The 18,588-nt window shown below is 45.1% G+C and overlaps 1 non-coding gene across 1 annotated transcript; it reads left to right on the forward strand.

The window, feature by feature from the left end:
- Positions 1-17,535: 17,535 nt before the first annotated feature.
- Positions 17,536-17,622, forward strand: trnastop-uca (transfer RNA opal suppressor (anticodon UCA)). The gene has a single exon. It is a non-coding gene; the product is annotated as a tRNA-Sec (tRNA).
- Positions 17,623-18,588: the final 966 nt, after the last annotated feature.

Below are 18,588 nucleotides of genomic sequence, written 5' to 3' on the forward strand. Positions count from 1 at the left end.
TGTGGAATTGTTGCTGGACTAGCAATCTAAGGACGCAGAGTAATGCTCAGGGGATGCTGGTTCAAATCTCACCATGGCAGGTAGGTTGTAAAAACCCGTTTGACTCATTAATGTCCTTAAGCGAAAGAAATTTGCCATCCTAACTTGGTCTTGCCTACATGTGACTCTGAAATGGCTACTCTGTTGTATCCAACCACTACAAAGTCTACATAAAGGAATGAAACTGGACAGATGGCCCAGCATTGACCAAGGCACCAGAAACGACAACAGCAAACCCAACTCTGTCAACCCTGCTAAAATTGGGAGAGCTGTCTCACAGACTAGTCAAGCAACAGCCTGACATATTCATGCTGATGGAATCATGCCTTAGAATGTCCAATACACCATCATCACTATTTCTGGGTATGTCCTGTCCCATTGGCAAGACAGAGGTCCCCAGCATCACAGATGTCAGGCTTTGATTCACTTCACGTGATATTGTGGCATGGTGGCACAGTGGTTAGCATTGCTGCCTCACAGCGCTAGAGACCTGGGTTCAATTCCAACCTTGAGTGACTGTGTGAAGTTTGCACATTTGATGCAGACTCGATGGGCCAAATGTTCTCCTTCGGGAATTCTATGATATCAAGAAACAGCTAAAGGCACACGGTACTGCAAAGGCTACAGGCCCTGACAATATTGTGGCAATAGTACTGTAGACTTGTGCTCCAGAACTTGCTGGGCCTCTCGCCAAGTTGTTCCAGTACAGCTACAACTCTGGCACCTACCCGGCAATTTGGAAAATCACCCAGATATGTCCTGTACACAAAAAGCAGAACAAATCCAACCCGGCCAATTATCCCCCTTCGGTCTACTCCTGATCATCAGCAAAATGATGGAAGGGGGTCATCAACATTGAAATCAACTGGCACTTGCTTAGCAATAACCTGCTCAGTGACGCCCAGTTTAGGTTTCGCTAGGGCCACTCAGCTGCTGACCTCATTGCAGCCTTCGTTCAAACATGGATAGAAGAACTGAATTTCAGAGGTGAGGTGAGAGTGACAGCCCTTGACATCAAGGCAGCATTTGATTAATTGGGGCATCAAGCTGCCCAAGCAAAACTGGAGTCAATGGGAATCGGGGGAAAATTCTTGGCTGGTGGCAATTATAGCTATTAGAAAGGAAGGTAGTTGTTGTTGTTGTAAATAAATCACCTGAGCTCCACGACATCACCGTAGCAATTCCTCAGGGTAGTGTTCGAGGCCTGACCATCTTCAGCTGCTTCATCAATGACCTTCCTTCTATCATAAGATCAGAAGTGGGGGTGTTTGCAGATGACTGCACAATGTTCAGCACCATTTCCAAGTCCTCAGATACTGAAGCAGTCCATGTCCAAATGCAACAAGACATGGACAATATCCAGGCTTGAGCTGACAAGTAGCAACTAACATTTGCACCACTCAAATGCCAGACAATGACCAGCTCCAACAAAAGAAAATCTAACCATTACCCCTTGATATTCAGTGGCATTACCATCACTGAATCCCCACTAACAACATCCTGGGAGTTACCATTGACCAGAAACTGAACTGGACTAGACATATAAATATTGTGGCGATAAGAGCAGATCAGAGGCTCGGGATCCTGTGGCAAGTAACTAAACTCCTGACTCCCCAAAGTCTGTCCACAGTCTACAAGGCACAAGTGAGGAGTATGATGGAATATTCTCCCTTTGCCTGGATAAGTGCAGCTCCAAAAATACTCAAGAAGCTTGACACCATCCGGGAAAAAAGCAACCACTTAATTGGCATCCCTTCCACAAAATTTCACTCCCTTCACCACCAATGACAGCAGCAGCAGTGTGTACCATCTACACAAAGCACTTCAGGAACTCACCAAGGTTCCTTAGACAGCACCACTCTCCTCTAGAAGGGTAACTCAGCAGATACATGGCACCACCACCACCTGGAATTTCCCCTGCAAGCCACTGACCATCCTGAGTTGGAACTATATTGCCATTCCTTCACTGTCGCTGGGTCAAATGGCTCTGGTAGTTCACAATGGTTCTGCAGATATTTTGGCTGCATAATGGAATTCCACAGAATAGTGGTGTGAAGAAACCCAATCGGTCACCAGGAGATGCAAATGGCTGAGACTCACGCCTATTGTGTATCAGCGCTCAAGTCATTAGGGACCATTTATGTGGAGAATGGGAAAACAGATACTATGGTCACACGATAGAAACCAGGCCGTGATAAGAAACATCTGTTAAGACACATTTTGAAAGCAGCCTCAGTCAGTCAATTTGGAAGACAAGGAGACTCAGAGGAGTGAGATCCAGCCCAGAAACAGAAGAACCCTGCCTACAATCCATTAACAGGCAGAGAAGTGGCCAGCCTTTTGTCCACTGCTTTTAAGAACCAAGACAGATCTTCAGTACAGGGGCTCAACTGCACTTCAACTGGAGTAAAGACAGAAACCTGCTGCTGCCGCAGTGAGCCACTACAAATTAATTGCTGGAAACCTCCAATTTCCATTTGTTCAGTGAACTGAAAAGGAAATTTTGGGGCTGCGATGTTTTAAGCTTCTCGCTCAAGAGACTCAAGTATACCAGTGATTTTTTTTGGACTTTGTAAAAACCTAAGTGCATGATACCTCTTTTATAATCACCTTTTCTTGTGCTTGTATGCTTGTAGAATAGATTCATGGAACCCCTACAGTGTAGAAGAAGGCCATTCGGCCCATCAAGTCTGCACCAATTCTTCGAAGAGATCTTAGCTAGGTCCATCCTCTTCCCCTATAATACTGTGCACTTACCATGATTAACATGGCCAATCCACCTAACCCGCACATCTTTGGACTGTGGGAGGAAACTGGAGCACCCGGAGGAAACCCATGCAGGCATGTGGAGAATATGCAAACTTCACACAGAGAGTGACCCAAGACGGGAATCGAACCTGGGTCCCTGGTGTTTTGAGGCAGCAGTGTTAACCATTGTGCCACCGTGCCACCCCTCAGTTTTCGCTGATCCAATGAAAACAATCAAAGTCTATCCAACCTGACTTCATAACTTAAATGTTCCATTCCAGGCAATATCCTGATGAATGTCCTCTGCACCCCCTCCAGTGCAATTACATTCTTCCTATAATGTGGCGAGCAGAAATGCACACAGCCTCACCAAAGAGCTATATAACTCTAACATGACTTCCTGTTTTTGTAATCTGTGCCTCGATTGATGAAAGCAAGTATCTAACTTGCCTTTTCCACTGTGCCACGAACATGACCTTCCGCTTTCAGAGGCAAACACACCAAGGTCCATTTGACCATCCCGTCCATATCTTCCTGTAGCCCATGACACTCAATCTCACTGTTAACCGCTTGGCCAATCTGTGCCATCTGCAAATTTACTAATTTTATCCCCCACATGACCATCTATTTTGTTTGTATAAATGACGAATAATAGGGGATCAGCACAGATCCCTGTGGTACACCACTGGACATTGGCTTCCTGTAACTACAGTAAGAAGTCTCACAACACCAGGTTAAAGTCCAACAGGTTTATTTGGTAGCACAAGCTACTAGCTTTCGGAGCGCTGCCCCTTCACCAGGTGAGTGGGAATTCTGTTCACAAACAGGGCATATAAAGACACAAACTCAATTTACAAAATAATGGTTGGAATGCGAGTCTTTACAGGTAATCAAGTCTTAAAGGTACAGACAATGTGAGTGGAGAGAGGGTTAAGCACAGGCTAAAGAGATGTGTATTGTCTCCAGCCAGGACAGTTAGTGAGATTTTGCACAGGTTCATGCACAGGTTTGAACAAGACCTCTTCACCGCACGGGACCTTCAACCGAAGCTCACTAACTGTCCTGACTGGAGACAATACACATCTCTTTAACCTGTGCTTAACCCTCTCCCCACTCACATTGCCTGTACATTTAAGACTTGATTACCTGTAAAGACTCGCATTCCAACCATTATTTTGTAAACTGAGTTTGTGTCTTTATATGCCCTGTTTGTGAACAGAACTCACACTCACCTGGTGAAGGGGCAGCGCTCAGAAAGCTAGTGGCTTGTGCTATCAAATAAACCTGTTGGACTTTAACCTGGTGTTGTGAGACTTCTTACTGTGTTTACCCCAGTCCAACACCGGCATTTCCACTTCCTGCAACTAAACAGCCTTCTGTCATTGCCCTCTGTCTTCTATAACAAATGATTACTGATCTAACAAATTACTGGGAGCCAAGTTCCGCACACATGAGGACGGCCTCAACCGGGATATTGCGTTCATGTCACACTATCTGTAACCCCCACAGCTTGCCTGGACTGCAGAGTCTCACTGGCTGTCCTGTCTGGAGACAATACACATCTCTTTAACCTGTCTTAATGCTCTCTCCACTCACATTGTTTGTATCTAAAAGACTTGATTAGCTGTAAGTATTCGCATTCCAACCATTATTCTGTAAATTGAGTTTGTGTCTTTATATGCCCTGTTTGTGAACAGAATTCCCACTCACCTGAAGAAGGGGCTTAAGGCTCCAAAAGCTAGTGGCTTTTGCGACCAAATAAATCTATTGGACTTTAACCTGGTGTTGTTAAACTTCTTACTGTTATTCTATAACAAAGGTAGTCATGATGTGGAGATGCCGGCGTTGGACTGGGGTGAACACAGTAAGAAGTCTCACAACACCAGGTTAAATTCCAACAGGTTTATTTGGTAGCAAATACCATAAGCTTTCGGAGCGCTGCTCCTTCGTCAGATGGGAATTTGCTCCCATCTGACGAAGGAGCAGCGCTCCGAAAGCTTATGGTATTTGCTACCAAATAAACCTGTTGGACTTTAACCTGGTGTTGTGAGACTTCTTACTGTATTCTATAACAAAGCCAGTTTTGAATCCACCTTATCAAATTACTCTGTATCCCATGTGCATTTGCCTTATTTATAAGTCTCCCATGTGGGATGTTCTCAAAGGCACTGCTGAAATCCATATAGACTACATCAAGTGCACTATACTCATCTACACATCTGGTCACATCCTCAAAAAATTTTATCAAATTTGTTAGGCTTTACCTCCCTCTGACAAAGCTATGCTGACTATCCCTAATCAAACCTTTCTTTCTCAAGTGGAGATAGAGGCTGTCCTTCAGAATTTTCTCCAATAGTTTCCCTACCACTGACATGAGACTCATGGTCTGTAGTTCCCTGGCTTATCTCTACAACCCTTCTCAAACATGTTTCACAGGGAACCACATTTCTCCAGTCCTCTGGCACTCCCCCCCGCCAACCCCCGCCACCCCCCGCATGGCCAGAGAGGAATTAAAAATTCAGATCAAAGCCCCTGCAATCTCCTCCTATGCCTCCCACAATAGCCTGTGACACAATTCATTCAGACCTGGAAGTTTGTCCACTTTTAAGCATGTCAACACCTCCAATATCTTATCACTCCCTATGTCAATTTGCTCAAGAACCTCACAGTCCTTATCCCTGAATTCCATACCATCGTCCTCATTCTCTTGGGTGAAGATGGATGTGAAGTATTTGTTCAACACTCTACCAATGTCCTCTGGCTCTACCCATAGATTGCCCCCTTGGTCCCTACTGGGCCCTACTCTTTCCCTGATTATCCTCTTCCTTTTGATATACTTAAAGAATATCATGGAATTTTCCCTACTTTTACCAGCCAGAGCTTTCACATATCCCGTCTTTGCATTCCTAATTGCTTTGTTAAGCTCCACTAATGCTCCACTGATTTGCTTCCCTTGTACCTGCTAAAGACCTTTTTTCTCCTTCTCATTGTATTCTGAATATCTCTGGTCATCCATGGCTTTCTGAGCTTGTTACTCCAACATATCACCCTGGAGAGAACATGTTGGGCCTGTATCCTTTCCGTTTTCTTTTTAAATGCCCCCTCTGCCCACCTGTAGATTTCCCCACTCGTAGCTGTTCCCAGTCTACCTTGGCCAAATTCTGCCTTATTTTACTAAAATCTGCTCTCCCCCAATCTAAAACTGTTTTTTTTGCAACTTGTCTATTTCTTGGTCCATAATAAACTTAAATTGTATCATGTTGCAGCCGCTATCACTAAAATGCTCCCCTACCACCACCTCAACCACCTGTCCAGCTTCAATCCCCAGAGTTAGGGCCAGCATTGCGTCGTTCCTTGTTGGACCCTCTACAAATTGAGCTAAAAGTTTCTTCTGTACACATTTCAAGAAATTCACTCCATCCAAGCCTTTAACACTATGTCTATCCCAATAAGTGTTGGGAAAGTTGAAATCATCTAATATAACTACCCTATTATTGTTTTTACACACCTCTGCAAATTGTGCACACATTTGCTCCTCAATTTCCCACTGACCATCTAGACATCTATAATAAACACCTAGCAATGTGGCTGCCCCTATTTTTACTCCTAAGCTCTACCCACAAAGCTTAATTCAATGCCTCCTCCAAGATATCATCTCTTTTTACTTTTTACAGTAACGGACTCCTTAACTAATAATGCAATGCCTCCTGCTCTTTTATCCAAAATCCCACCCAACCCTTATCCTGTAGCCCCATGCATTTACCCTAGCTAATCCCCCTGACACTAAGTGGCAATTTAGCATGGCTAATCAACCTGAGCCGCACATCTTTGGACTGTGGGGGGAAATCGGAGCACCCGGAGGAAACCCACGCAGACACGGGGAGAATGTGCAAACTCCAGACAGACAGTGACCCAAGCTGAGAATTGAACCCGGGTCTCTGGCGCTGTGAGGTAGCAGTGCTGGGCCACCGTGCTGCCCCAGATTCTATGCTTCTGCCCACAAAGCTTCATTTGATGCCTCCTCCAAGATATCATCTCTTTTTACTGCAGTAACGGACTCCTTAACTGATAGTGCAATGCCTCCCCCTCTTTTATCCCTTCCTTTGCTCACCTGGAGATTCTATATCCTGGAATGTTGAGCTGCCAAGCCTGTACCCTTCCTCAACCACGTCTCTGTGATGGCTACTATATCACAATTCCACGTGTTAATCCTCATCCTTAAACATCCTTTTTTACCTGTAATACTCCTGGCATTAAAGTTGAAGCCATCCAGTTTTACCTTAATCCCTCGAAACGTAATACAGCTGTACTCTCTTTGATTTGATTGTTGTACTGTATGATGCTGTGTCCCTACTCTGCTAACAAGTCTGTCCCCTCCTCCTGCTGGATTAGTTAAAACTCCTTCCAACAGCACTAGCAAGCCCACCCACAAGGATGTTTTGCCCTGGTTCAGATGTAGACCATCCCGCTTGTACAGGTGCCACCTTCCCCAGAAATGGTCCCAGTGATCCAGGAATCTAAAACAGATATGGGGAGAACATATAAACTCCACACAGACAGTCACTCAAGGAAAGAGATAGAGAATCTGGGGAAATGGTGCAACGACAATAATCTCTCCCTCAATGTCAGTAAAATGAAGGAAATTGTCATTGACTTCAGGAAACATAGTGGAGGACATGTCCCTGTCTACGTCAACAGGATGAAGTGGAAACGGTTGAGAGCTTCAAGTTTCTAGGTGTCCAGTTCACCGACAATCTGTCCTTGTCCCTCCATGCTGAAGCTACTGTTAAGAAAGCTCACCAACACCGCTACTTTCTCAAGAGTCTAAGGAAATGTGGCATGTCCACTAGAACTCTCACCAACATTTACAAATGTAGCATAGAAAACATTTTTTCTGGTTGTATCACAACTTGGTATGGCTCCTGCTTTGTCCAAGACCGCAAGAAAGTACAAAGGGTCATGAACGAAGCCCAGTCCATCACGCAAACCAGCTTCCCATCCATTGACTTTGTCAATACTTCCCGCCGGCTCGGAAAAGCAGCCAGCATAATCAAGAAACCCACGCACCTCGGACACACTCTCTTCCGCCTTCTCTCATCGGGAAAAAGGTACAAAAGTCTGAGGTCACATACCAACCGACTCATGAACAGCTTCTTCCCTGCTGCCATCAGACTTTTGAATGGACCTACCTTGGATTAAGTTGATCTTTCTTTACACACTAGCTATGACTGTAACACTACATTCTGCAATCTCTCCTTTCCTTCTCTATGAACGGTATGTTTTGTCTGGATAGTGTGCAAGAAACAATACTTTTCACTGTATATGAGTACGCACGATAATAATAAATCAAATCACTAATCTTAAATTCCCTGCCCCATGATTGCCTGGCTCCCATTCTCAACTGACACCTCCCTAGCCTCCCACCTCGTGATTTCCATTTCTCCCCTCCCTGTTTGACTACTGCATTCTCTTCCTGCCTTCCCATTAATTTTGAACTCAATGAGGAAGATAGAGATCAGGGAGCACAGACATTTTGAAAAGGAAACAGTTAACATTGATGGACGCATACTGTACTTGCTGCTTACCTGAAGATGGCTCAAATGCATATTTGTTAGTTACCTCCAGACCAGATGAGTTGTTTATTGGCCTGAGTGGCTCTGTTTCTCTCCACAGATGCTGCCAGACCTGCTGAGTTTTTCCAGCATTTTCTGATTTTATTCCAGCTAGTCACTCTTCTCCTTGGGGAGTGGGGTCTCTTTGTGGTCAAGTTGACTCGAAGATGGCAGGGCCTTGGAACCCACACAGTGCTCTGCAGGAGATCTGGTAATCTGATAGCTGGGATACATAGGCCTGCAGGGCTCCAGGTGCTGCTGGTAATTGACTAACTAGTTTGACATTTTAATGGAATCCGGAGGGGTAGACCTGTCACTCAGATCTGGGTTTCTTCTCACTCACTTTCATCTAATCCTGTAAACCAATACTCTAATTGATAATGTGGATCGAGCTGGACAAGAAACGAGATGCTTCCCAACAATGTGCCTGATGTGAGTTCACACTTGCTCCCTATAGGGCTTCCTTTCATGAACTGTTCAGTTTTAGGTTGGCGAAGCCTAGTTGTACATCTACACAGACGTGAGTTTCCTAAATATTTGCTCCTTACAAAATGCTGCCAGGTTATTTGTATTTAAGTATGTGGGGTGACTCACTATAATTCAGAGAAAGCATATATTCCAAAATATAGACGCTTAAGATTGTTACTGGGTTTCTATTTGGGCAGATACCTGGATGACTAAAGGATAGCTGGATGTCATATCACAGATGAGGAGCTGGATCTAGATTCTGATTTTGGGCTGATTTGGAAAATCTCACCATTCTGCCGAATTATTTGTAGGCAACAATGGGAAATGTTTAATAGTTAACTGTTCACCATATTTGGACAGATGTATTCAAATAAAATGCTAATGATGCCTGTTATTATTTGCGTATTTTTGATTGCCCATGACTTAGCAACACTACAGCCAGTATTGTACTCCCAGCAGCAATGTCCTCGTGGTGTGGGATTTCCTGTGACACTGCTAGAACCTGGGATGGGGTTCATCATCCGTAGATCAACATCCATCAAGAGAAAGCCAGTCATTAGGCAGGTGCAAAGTCCCAGCCAAGCATTTAAAGGAGCAGAGGCTTCGCAATCAGCATGTTGGTGAACTTACGCAGAGACTATGGCCTATACGGGAAGGTAAGTGGGGGCTGGATTCGAGAGTGAAGAGGCCACCATATGGTGCCATGAGCAAGCAGCATTAGTGCTGCTTGCTCATGGCAAAATTGGGAAGCAGTAGTGGGCAGGACGGAAATCCTAAGGGTTTCTGAGCCATTTTCATATGACATTATACTTTTTTTCATTTTTCTCCCTTTGTCATGGCCCATGTCACTGGCTTGTTCTTTTATTCTATGGCATCCGTGGGCAACCTGCAGCCTGGGGGCCACATGCGACCCATTTGGGTTCTGAGTGCGGCCCATAAGACATTTTGTTGTCCGTTGTCCACAAACAGGGGTGCCACATTCAGCTGATTTCTGTCCACGTAGTTCTTTTCCCTCCCGGCATGACTGAAGTGATGCGTATGTAAAGCAAGGGCAAGTGAAGTGAGGTGCATGCTGGTTGCTCACAACATTGACTGTGAGAGCCGTGCGCTCCCTCTGCGTTCAAAGAGTAGATAATAAATATTTATTTTGTTTTTACCATTTGAAGTTGATGATAATTCCATTAATATATAAATGATTAAGCATTCTCTATAATTTGTTTTGAAATATTTGGCATGTATTAAATGTATTTAATCTTATTCATGAGGTCATGGTTAGTCAACAAGCCTGATTTCAATCTTGTGGCCCACTGAGATGAAGGAGGGCCACTCGTGCAGCTCACTCACTAGCCGAGGTTGCCCATCACTGTTGTATGGGATCCCAGAGACTGATCGAGCAGCACATAATCATCAACCCTAAAATGAAAGGCCACTCCTTGATCCAGCTGCGCGATTTCAGTCAGGACTCTAAGACCGGGCTCTCGCTTGGGGTAGACTTCTCTAACTTCTGCCATTGAATGCAAGTTGCTGTGATTATCTTTTGTCCCACAGAGGCAAATCCATTATAAAGGAGGGCTACATACTTAATATGACAAACAAAGGAGCAGAAAAGCCTCCTGATTGTGCTCAGTGCTATAATGTATGTCAGTGCATCCCACAGATTGGAGGTATCCTTTCACTGGATTCAATCTAGCCCCTGACAGGCTTGGGGTCCTGTGCCATAGCATTGGCTGCACAGCCTTAACAATGCCCTCAGGTGTTTAGAGCCACTCTTTTCTTACATATAGTTCAGAGATCATTGCGGAAGAGAACTGAGAAAGAATGAAGGGGCTACAGGTAGACGGGGAGTATTAACTGATGTAGATGCATGATGTGGTTTTTGGCAAAGCACACCAACTGCAGTCATTTGTTGTCTTTTTCAATTGCACTGATTGGCCTGATCCAGAGGAGTGTGTAGTTTGAAATGTATGCATTCAATGATTCCCAGGACCCTAGGGAAATCAGCAGTGTGACAGATTGTTGTTGAATTTGTTTTTGCTGCAGGGTTTTAGGGAAACAGATGTGACTCTCTGCTCTCTTACCCCCGATACAGCTGTGACTTGGTGGATATGTTTCCATGTGCTGAAGTGAGTGATTCTTACGTAATTGGCAAATAAAACTTGGATGATAACAATGGCGTAGGATGCAAGTATTCTGGTTACTTTTACTGCTACAGGCAATGCCTCGGTAACTATAGACTCAGTAATAAATGCTGGGACTCATATCCATCCACCCTTATCTGCTGATTCTGAATCACACGAGACACTGCTGCTCTGAGAGAATCAGGTTGTTATTTGAGGACCTCTGAACCATTTCTAAGGCTTGGGGCTGTGCAAGTCCAGTGCTTTACTGGGAGCTGGTGGCATAATCGCAGATCTTGTGCAACACAAATACAGCTGTATATCATAAGAAAAAAGGGATGTTTGCTTTATTCTCTACAAAGTGTAGACTTATTGAATGAACTGTCGCCAAGGGGCCATACTGGAGAGCTGAGTAGAGGTGATTTAACCTGAGGCTCACCACACTTCAGGTAAGGGGCAAAGTTGAGAAGGCAGGCCTTCATGAATGACTGCAGCAGGCACGGGAATTGAACCCATGCTGTTGGGATCGCTCTGCATCACAAACCAGCCGTCCAGCGAATTATCCCCCTACACAAAGTGTCAACTTAATTGACAACTGTAGTTATCTGATAATATAACTGAACCCAAAATGGCATAAGCTCTCTTTCCTCTTTCCAGATGCTGACTGACCCACTGTGTATTTTCAGCACTTTCTATTGTTATTTAATCTGCTCTTATAATCTTTTACAAGGTGAGAAAGGCTTGACAGGGTAGACACTGGGAAGTTGCTTCCACTGTATGGGGAACCTTGAGCATGGCAGGGTGTGGGGGGAGAGGTGGTGATGGGGGTAGCAAGTGGAGGAGGGGGTACAGTCTAAGGATAAGGGTTGTAAATCTTTGGAATTCTTTGCTCTATCGGGTATTGTTTGTTCCATCACTGAATATGTTTTAGATTGAGATAGATAGCTGTTTGGTCTCTCAGGAAATTAAGCTTCATGGAGAGCAGGCGGGAAAGTGAAGTTGCAACCAAATATTAGCTATAATCATATTGAATAGTAAAACAGGCTCAACAAGCCTTCGGTGTATTACTGCTCTCTCCGATGTTCCCATGTTGAGAAGTGATGTATCAAAAGAATAACTTTAGCTACTGTAGTAACTCAGCTAAATACCAGGATCACCAAAGATCCTTTATTGTGCACCAAAGAGAAGGGCCACTCTTGCAGCTTAGGGCTAGACAGTCTACACCTTGTGGCTTACAGTGAGACAGTCTACACCTCGCAGGTTACAGTGAGACAGTCTATACCTCGCGGGCTACAGAGAGACAGTCTACACTTCGCGGGTTACAGTGAGACAGTCTACACCTCACGGGTTACAGTGAGACAGTCTACACCTCGCGGGCTACAGTGAGACAGTCTACACCTCGCAGGTTACAGTGAGACAGTCTACACCTCGCAGGTTACAGTGAGACAGTCTATACCTCGCGGGCTACAGTGAGACAGTCTACACTTCGCGGGTTACAGTGAGACAGTCTACACCTCGCGGGTTACAGTGAGACAGTCTACACCTCGCAGGTTACAGTGAGACAGACTACGCCTCGCAGGTTACAGTGAGACAGTCTACACCTCGCAGGTTACAGTGAGACAGTCTATACCTCGCGGGTTACAGTGAGACAGTCTACACCTCGCAGGTTACAGTGAGACAGTCTACACCTCGCGGATTATAGTGAGACAGTCTACACTCCGCAGGTTACAGTGAGACAGTCTACACCTCGCGGGTTACTGTGAGACAGTCTACACCTCGCGGGTTACTGTGAGACAGTCTACACTCCGCGGGTTACTGTGAGACAGTCTACACCTCGCGGGTTACTGTGAGACAGTCTACACTCCGCAGGTTACAGTGAGACAGTCTACACCTCGCGGGTTACAGTGAGACAGTCTACACCTCGCGGGTTACTGTGAGACAGTCTACACCTCGCGGGTTACTGTGAGACAGTCTACACCTCGCGGGTTACTGTGAGACAGTCTACACCTCGCGGGTTACTGTGAGACAGTCTACACCTCGCGGGTTACAGTGAGACAGTCTACACCTCGCGGGTTACTGTGAGACAGTCTACACCTCGCGGGTTACTGTGAGACAGTCTACACTCCGCGGGTTACTGTGAGACAGTCTACACCTCGCGGGTTACAGTGAGACAGTCTACACCTCGCGGGTTACTGTGAGACAGTCTACACCTCGCGGGTTACTGTGAGACAGTCTACGCCTCGCGGGTTACTGTGAGACAGTCTACACTCCGCAGGTTACAGTGAGACAGTCTACACTCCGCAGGTTACAGTGAGACAGTCTACACCTTGCGGGTTACAGTGAGATAGTCTACACCTCGGGACATTCAGTGAGAGTCTACACCTCGCGGGTTACAGTGAGACAGTCTACACCTCGCGGGTTACAGTGAGATAGTCTACACCTCGGGACATTCAGTGAGAGTCTACACCTCGCGGGTTACAGTGAGATAGTCTACACCTCGGGACATACACGCTGGTCTGGATTGAGCAATAGGTTTAAAAACCCCCGTTGGCCATTTTTCACTGGGCAAGCCTTCGCTCGCTGAATAAAGAAGCTCGTACTCTATAAAGCCCATGGGGAGATCTATCGATGATCCCCTGTGGCCTTTGTGACCATCATCAACAGCTGCTTATTACTGCTTTTCCATAGATGAATAAAATATCTTTTAGCAAAACCTCTGTTGCTGTTTGTTGATTGACTCTTATCTCTAGTCGCTGCTGATTTTTCTCTACTCAGACTCTTTTTTGTTATGTTCTTTGAAGTTCACTCAAATTCATTTAGCTTGCTGATTTCTGGTAATTTGCAATAACAGACGTAACCTAACACTGACCCTGAGACATTTCAAAATTCTCATTTTTTCTTGACGTTCAGATCCTTATTTTCATCGCAGTTTTTTGTAGGGATTAAGATAATAACTTACCAAGCATATGCTTACACCATATTTCACTTGAAATGTTAACTCTGTTTCTCTCTCAACAAATACTGTGAGACTGGCTGAGTATTTCCAGCGTTTCCGTCTTTATATCAGATTTCCAGCATCCACAGTATTTTGCTCTTATTTAGTATAAACTTAGATCACCTTACCCAGTATGAGAACTCATTCCCTAGTTTCATTAGGGGCTTTTTACAGTCATAGAACAGTCGTCGAATCCCTACAGTGCAGAAGGAGGCCATTTGGCCCATTGATTCTGCATCGACCAAAATCCCACCTCGGTCCCACTGCCACACACTTACCCTGTTAATCCCAGGACACTAAGGTCAATTTAGCATGGCCAATGCACCTAATCCTCACATCTTTGGACTGTGGGAGGAAACTGGAGCACCCGGAGGAAACCCATGCAGACACGGGGAGAATGTCCAAATTCCACACAGACAGTGACCCGAGGCTGGAATTGAACCTGAGTCCCTGGAGCCGTGAGGCAGCAGTGCTAACACTGTGCCACCGTGCTGCCCCTTCAACAATAACAAAAGAAGAAGAAATTTGCTTCCTCTATCCTAAATTAAATCTGTCTTGTATCCAACATACTGAGGTAAGTTGACATAATATCAAGCTTATGTAACAAAAATGCATTTTCACCAAACTCAACCTGTGAGGTACTTAAGGACTACCGGATGACTAAGGACTGGTGTGTGTTCTCTGAACCAGTCTAGTTTTTAATCATATAATATGAAACTAAAAATAAGCTAAAATTCTGCATTTCCAATCTATCATGTATTTATGATTTAAACAACTGTTATCCTAAGATCTGCTTCTTCAGTTCTCTGCCTGAAGGCATGTCTGACCCCTGGTGCCATGATTTGCACCACAGGAATGGCAAGGAGACACATCTCAAATCCATCCCAGTTGGAACAGGGACCCAACCCTGTGATGTGGGCACCAATCTGATCCACAACTGCCATCCAACCAACTGAACCAACCGACTTCCCAAGTTGCTGTGGCTACATGCACTTTTACATGCATTTTGTTGTTCAGAACTATGAACAGTGATTGTAGAGGCTCCAATTTTATTTCCATCACGTGGCTGACCCAGGATCTCTCCTCTACCACTTACCATTGGAGTATGTTGGAAGGATTTGTGGATTGATGTTCACCCTGTGTAGCTGTGTTATGAATGAACCTTCCTTCACTATGAAGTCCTCGAGTGGGACTTGAACCAGGAGCTTCTGGTTCAGAGGCACCACCACCAGACCTCCTATCCTAATGTACCTGATGTGCAATACAGAACATTCAAAGCACTGGTGGTAGTATGAAGAAAATTCATAAGTTTGATCCCCAGTGTCAGGGGTTTGAAGAAAAGTTGGAAATGGGTGGCAGTGTATCAGCCTTATATTTTACACCTTGCTGCTTTTTCTTTTCATTGAGGTCCCTTGCTTTTATTTAGCCTACAGATGCTCACTGTCAAAGGTCACCCATGAATAACGGACAATAACAGAAGGTGCCAGAAGGTGGCTTTGAAAGAAAGGTCCACTAACTGCCTCTGCATGCTGGCAAGGAATGGGCAAGTGGGGCCATGGAATGAGAAAAAGATCCACATCTTCTGGTTACATTTAATGCCCGGGTTTGATTCCCGGCTTGGGTCACTGTCTGTGCGGAGTTTGCGCATTCTCCCTGTGTCTGCGTGGGTTTCCTCCTGGTGCTCCGGTTTCCTCCCACAGTCCAAAGATGTGCAGGTTAGGTGCATTGGCTATGCTAAAAACTCTCCCTCAGTGTACCCGAACAGGCACTGGAGTGTGGCGACTAGGAGATTTTCACAGCACCTTCATCGCAGTGATAATGTAAGCCTACTTGTGATGAATAAACTTTACTTTTTTTGGAATAAAGTGATTTTGTGTTATATGTGCATTTTCACCTAAATATTACAATGCATGCTGATGTATGTATATTAAATGCAAACGTTACTTCACAATTGACCAGTGGAAAATGCACTGTCCGCTCAGTTCACCCAAATGAAATAGCCAACAAGGTTATACTAAGCCAGATCAGAAAGGAAGTGACTCTTTAAAGGTGAATTAACTGTATTTTCCAATTATAGCTTTTCAAAGGACAGTTTAATTGTGGGACCTTGATCTTCCTCTGCTATCTTGCCCCAAATTGAGTGGAAAATCAGGGAAAATAACAGGAAACTAGCAAAGTGTGACCTTTTGCCCTCTTACTATCCTGATTTTGATTTTTCTTTTAATGCTCCTGATGCAGGAGCCACCAATCATCCTACCCTGCCCACTGCATATGAGGGAAGTGAGGCCCAGCAAGTTGTCTATTTCTCTGCCTTCTTCTGTTGATTCCTCTGATGAGATCAGAGCCTCTTGATGCACGTTTGGGGACCATCCTCCCTCATTCGGTCTCAGTTCCTTTCCAGTTTTAAGCTTTGGTCCCAGCCAAAGCACAGTAACTACCTTTTTCTTTCATTGCATTGGGTTCTTCTGCTCCTTTAACTTTGGCTTCCCTCCTCATTGAGTCCTCCAGCAGCAATCCCACTATAGGAGGCCAGTGGTGGGCTGTAGCTGTCCTCATTGCGTATTTAATATTTCTTCGTACTGGTTTGGGGGTCATGGTGGGGGTCAAAGTAACAGGTGGATGTTCTGCTTCAACATTCTTGAAGAAAGTCTTGGGATGGCTGCACAGCTCAATGGTGTCTTACAATTCAGCACAACAGGATAGCCAAGCTTGTGATATTTTGCTGCACATTGCATGGCACCTGCCCATTTTATAACACACGTACTGACTGAGCAAGAGAGACGGGCCGCTTCAGATGGTTTATTGTCCCAAAAGCTAGCAGCCTGTTGCAGCCGTGCTTCTGCTGCTGGGTTGTGCCTCAGCGTGTCTGGGCATCTGTGTTAGCAGACATCAAACAGCAATGAGGACAGTGCAACTCACCAAGCTGAAGCCAAATGATGAGATCAAGTCCTTCATTATAACATTCAAAAGAACTTCCTGAAGTGTGTGAAAGGCCTCCATAACTTGGAGGTCTGCTGCAGTTGCTCCTGAAGTTGAGTGTGCTTCTTTCAGACAAGTGGTCATGCTTCACAGTACAGGCATACAGTCATGGACTCCTTCACATTTGCTGCCATGTTTTTCATGGTTCTTGGTCGTAAAATGACAGCAAGATAGTTAATGTTGATATTTCCTCCTAACATTTAAATTCAGGCCCAGCGAGGTCCATATTCTTACACCCTGAGGTGAAGCTGACTAACGTCTCGGCCTGCGGTTTCCTGCTCTCCCTGGGCACATGCTCCTGTTCATCTGTGATTTATCTGGCATTGAAACATCTGTCGACATTCCTCAGGCTTGATGTAGGTAGCTGTTGTGGATAGAATGATAGCCCAGGATGCTGTGTGATGCTGTGTTTGTTGCCACCTGGAGGCTGATACTTAGGGTTACCCACAGAAACAGCTGAACGATATATGTTAGAATGCTGCAGGACAATTCTTTCAAACAATGTTCACATAACTGGCATGCATGTTATGATCACGTGCTGGAATGCACATCAATAAGTGAGTGAATAAAAAATACTGCCTGGATGACCCTCAGTGGTCTGGGGTGCAGGCTTCAAACCTGCAGCTGTCTAGTGTCAGAGTAGCTCAATTCTACCTTTCAGGCACTGTAATTCTTTTGACGGCATGGTGGCACAGTGCTTAGCATTGCTGCCTCACAGCGCCAGGGACCCGGGTTCAATTCCTGGCTTGGGTCACTGTCTGTGTGGAGTTTGCACATTCTCCCCGTGTCTGTGTGGGTTTCCTCCAGGTGCTCCGGTTTCCTCCCACAGTCCAAAGATGTGCCGGCTAGGTGGATTGGCCATGCTAAATTGCCCCCTTAACGTCAGGGGGACTAGCTAGGCTAAATGTATGGGGTTATGGGGATAGGGCCTGGGTGGGATTGTGGTCGGTGCAGGCTCGATGGGCCGAATGGCCTCCTTCTGCACTGTAGGGATTCTGTGGTTACATTCGTCAACTTAAGAGTGGCTTCCACATTCACTCTGGCTCAATCTCAATGTTCTCTAGCCTCAGAATGCGTCAGTTCAAAGGAACACACAACTTTCATCTGTCATTGAGGTAAGTATGAAGGACATTCACAATAACACTCTCCTGTCCACCCTGTATCCTAGCCTGTGGGTGAATAATGACTCACCTTTTCAGATGCAAAAAAAGTTTCAATTTGAAATGGCAATGGTAAAGTGCTGTGGTATAGAATGTACGTCAAATTTGCTTAGAGCTGTTTTCTGAGGGGTTAGCATATAACCTCAGCTATGGTGTAAACTTTATGGCCTACATACTTTGCCCATGATATTAGGAAAGACTGCATACCCTTAATTTGGCAGACTTCCTGAGCCTATTAAACTTTATTTCATCTGCTCCTTTGTCCTTTGGGCATTGGGCACATCTTTAACTCATTAGGCCAGATCTTTCCAAGCTGAGTGAACACTTCTCCTGAGGGGAGAGTACAATGGAGACCCTCTTTTCCTGCCCTTCTTTCAGAAGCACCTTCATTTGGGGTATCAGTGGTTTGCAACATTTTGCAGATGTCTCATAAGTGTCATTGTTTGTAGAAAAACAAGTAATACACACTC

Source organism: Mustelus asterias, chromosome 2 (genome assembly GCF_964213995.1).
Source record: "Mustelus asterias chromosome 2, sMusAst1.hap1.1, whole genome shotgun sequence".
Lineage (NCBI taxonomy): Eukaryota > Metazoa > Chordata > Chondrichthyes > Carcharhiniformes > Triakidae > Mustelus > Mustelus asterias.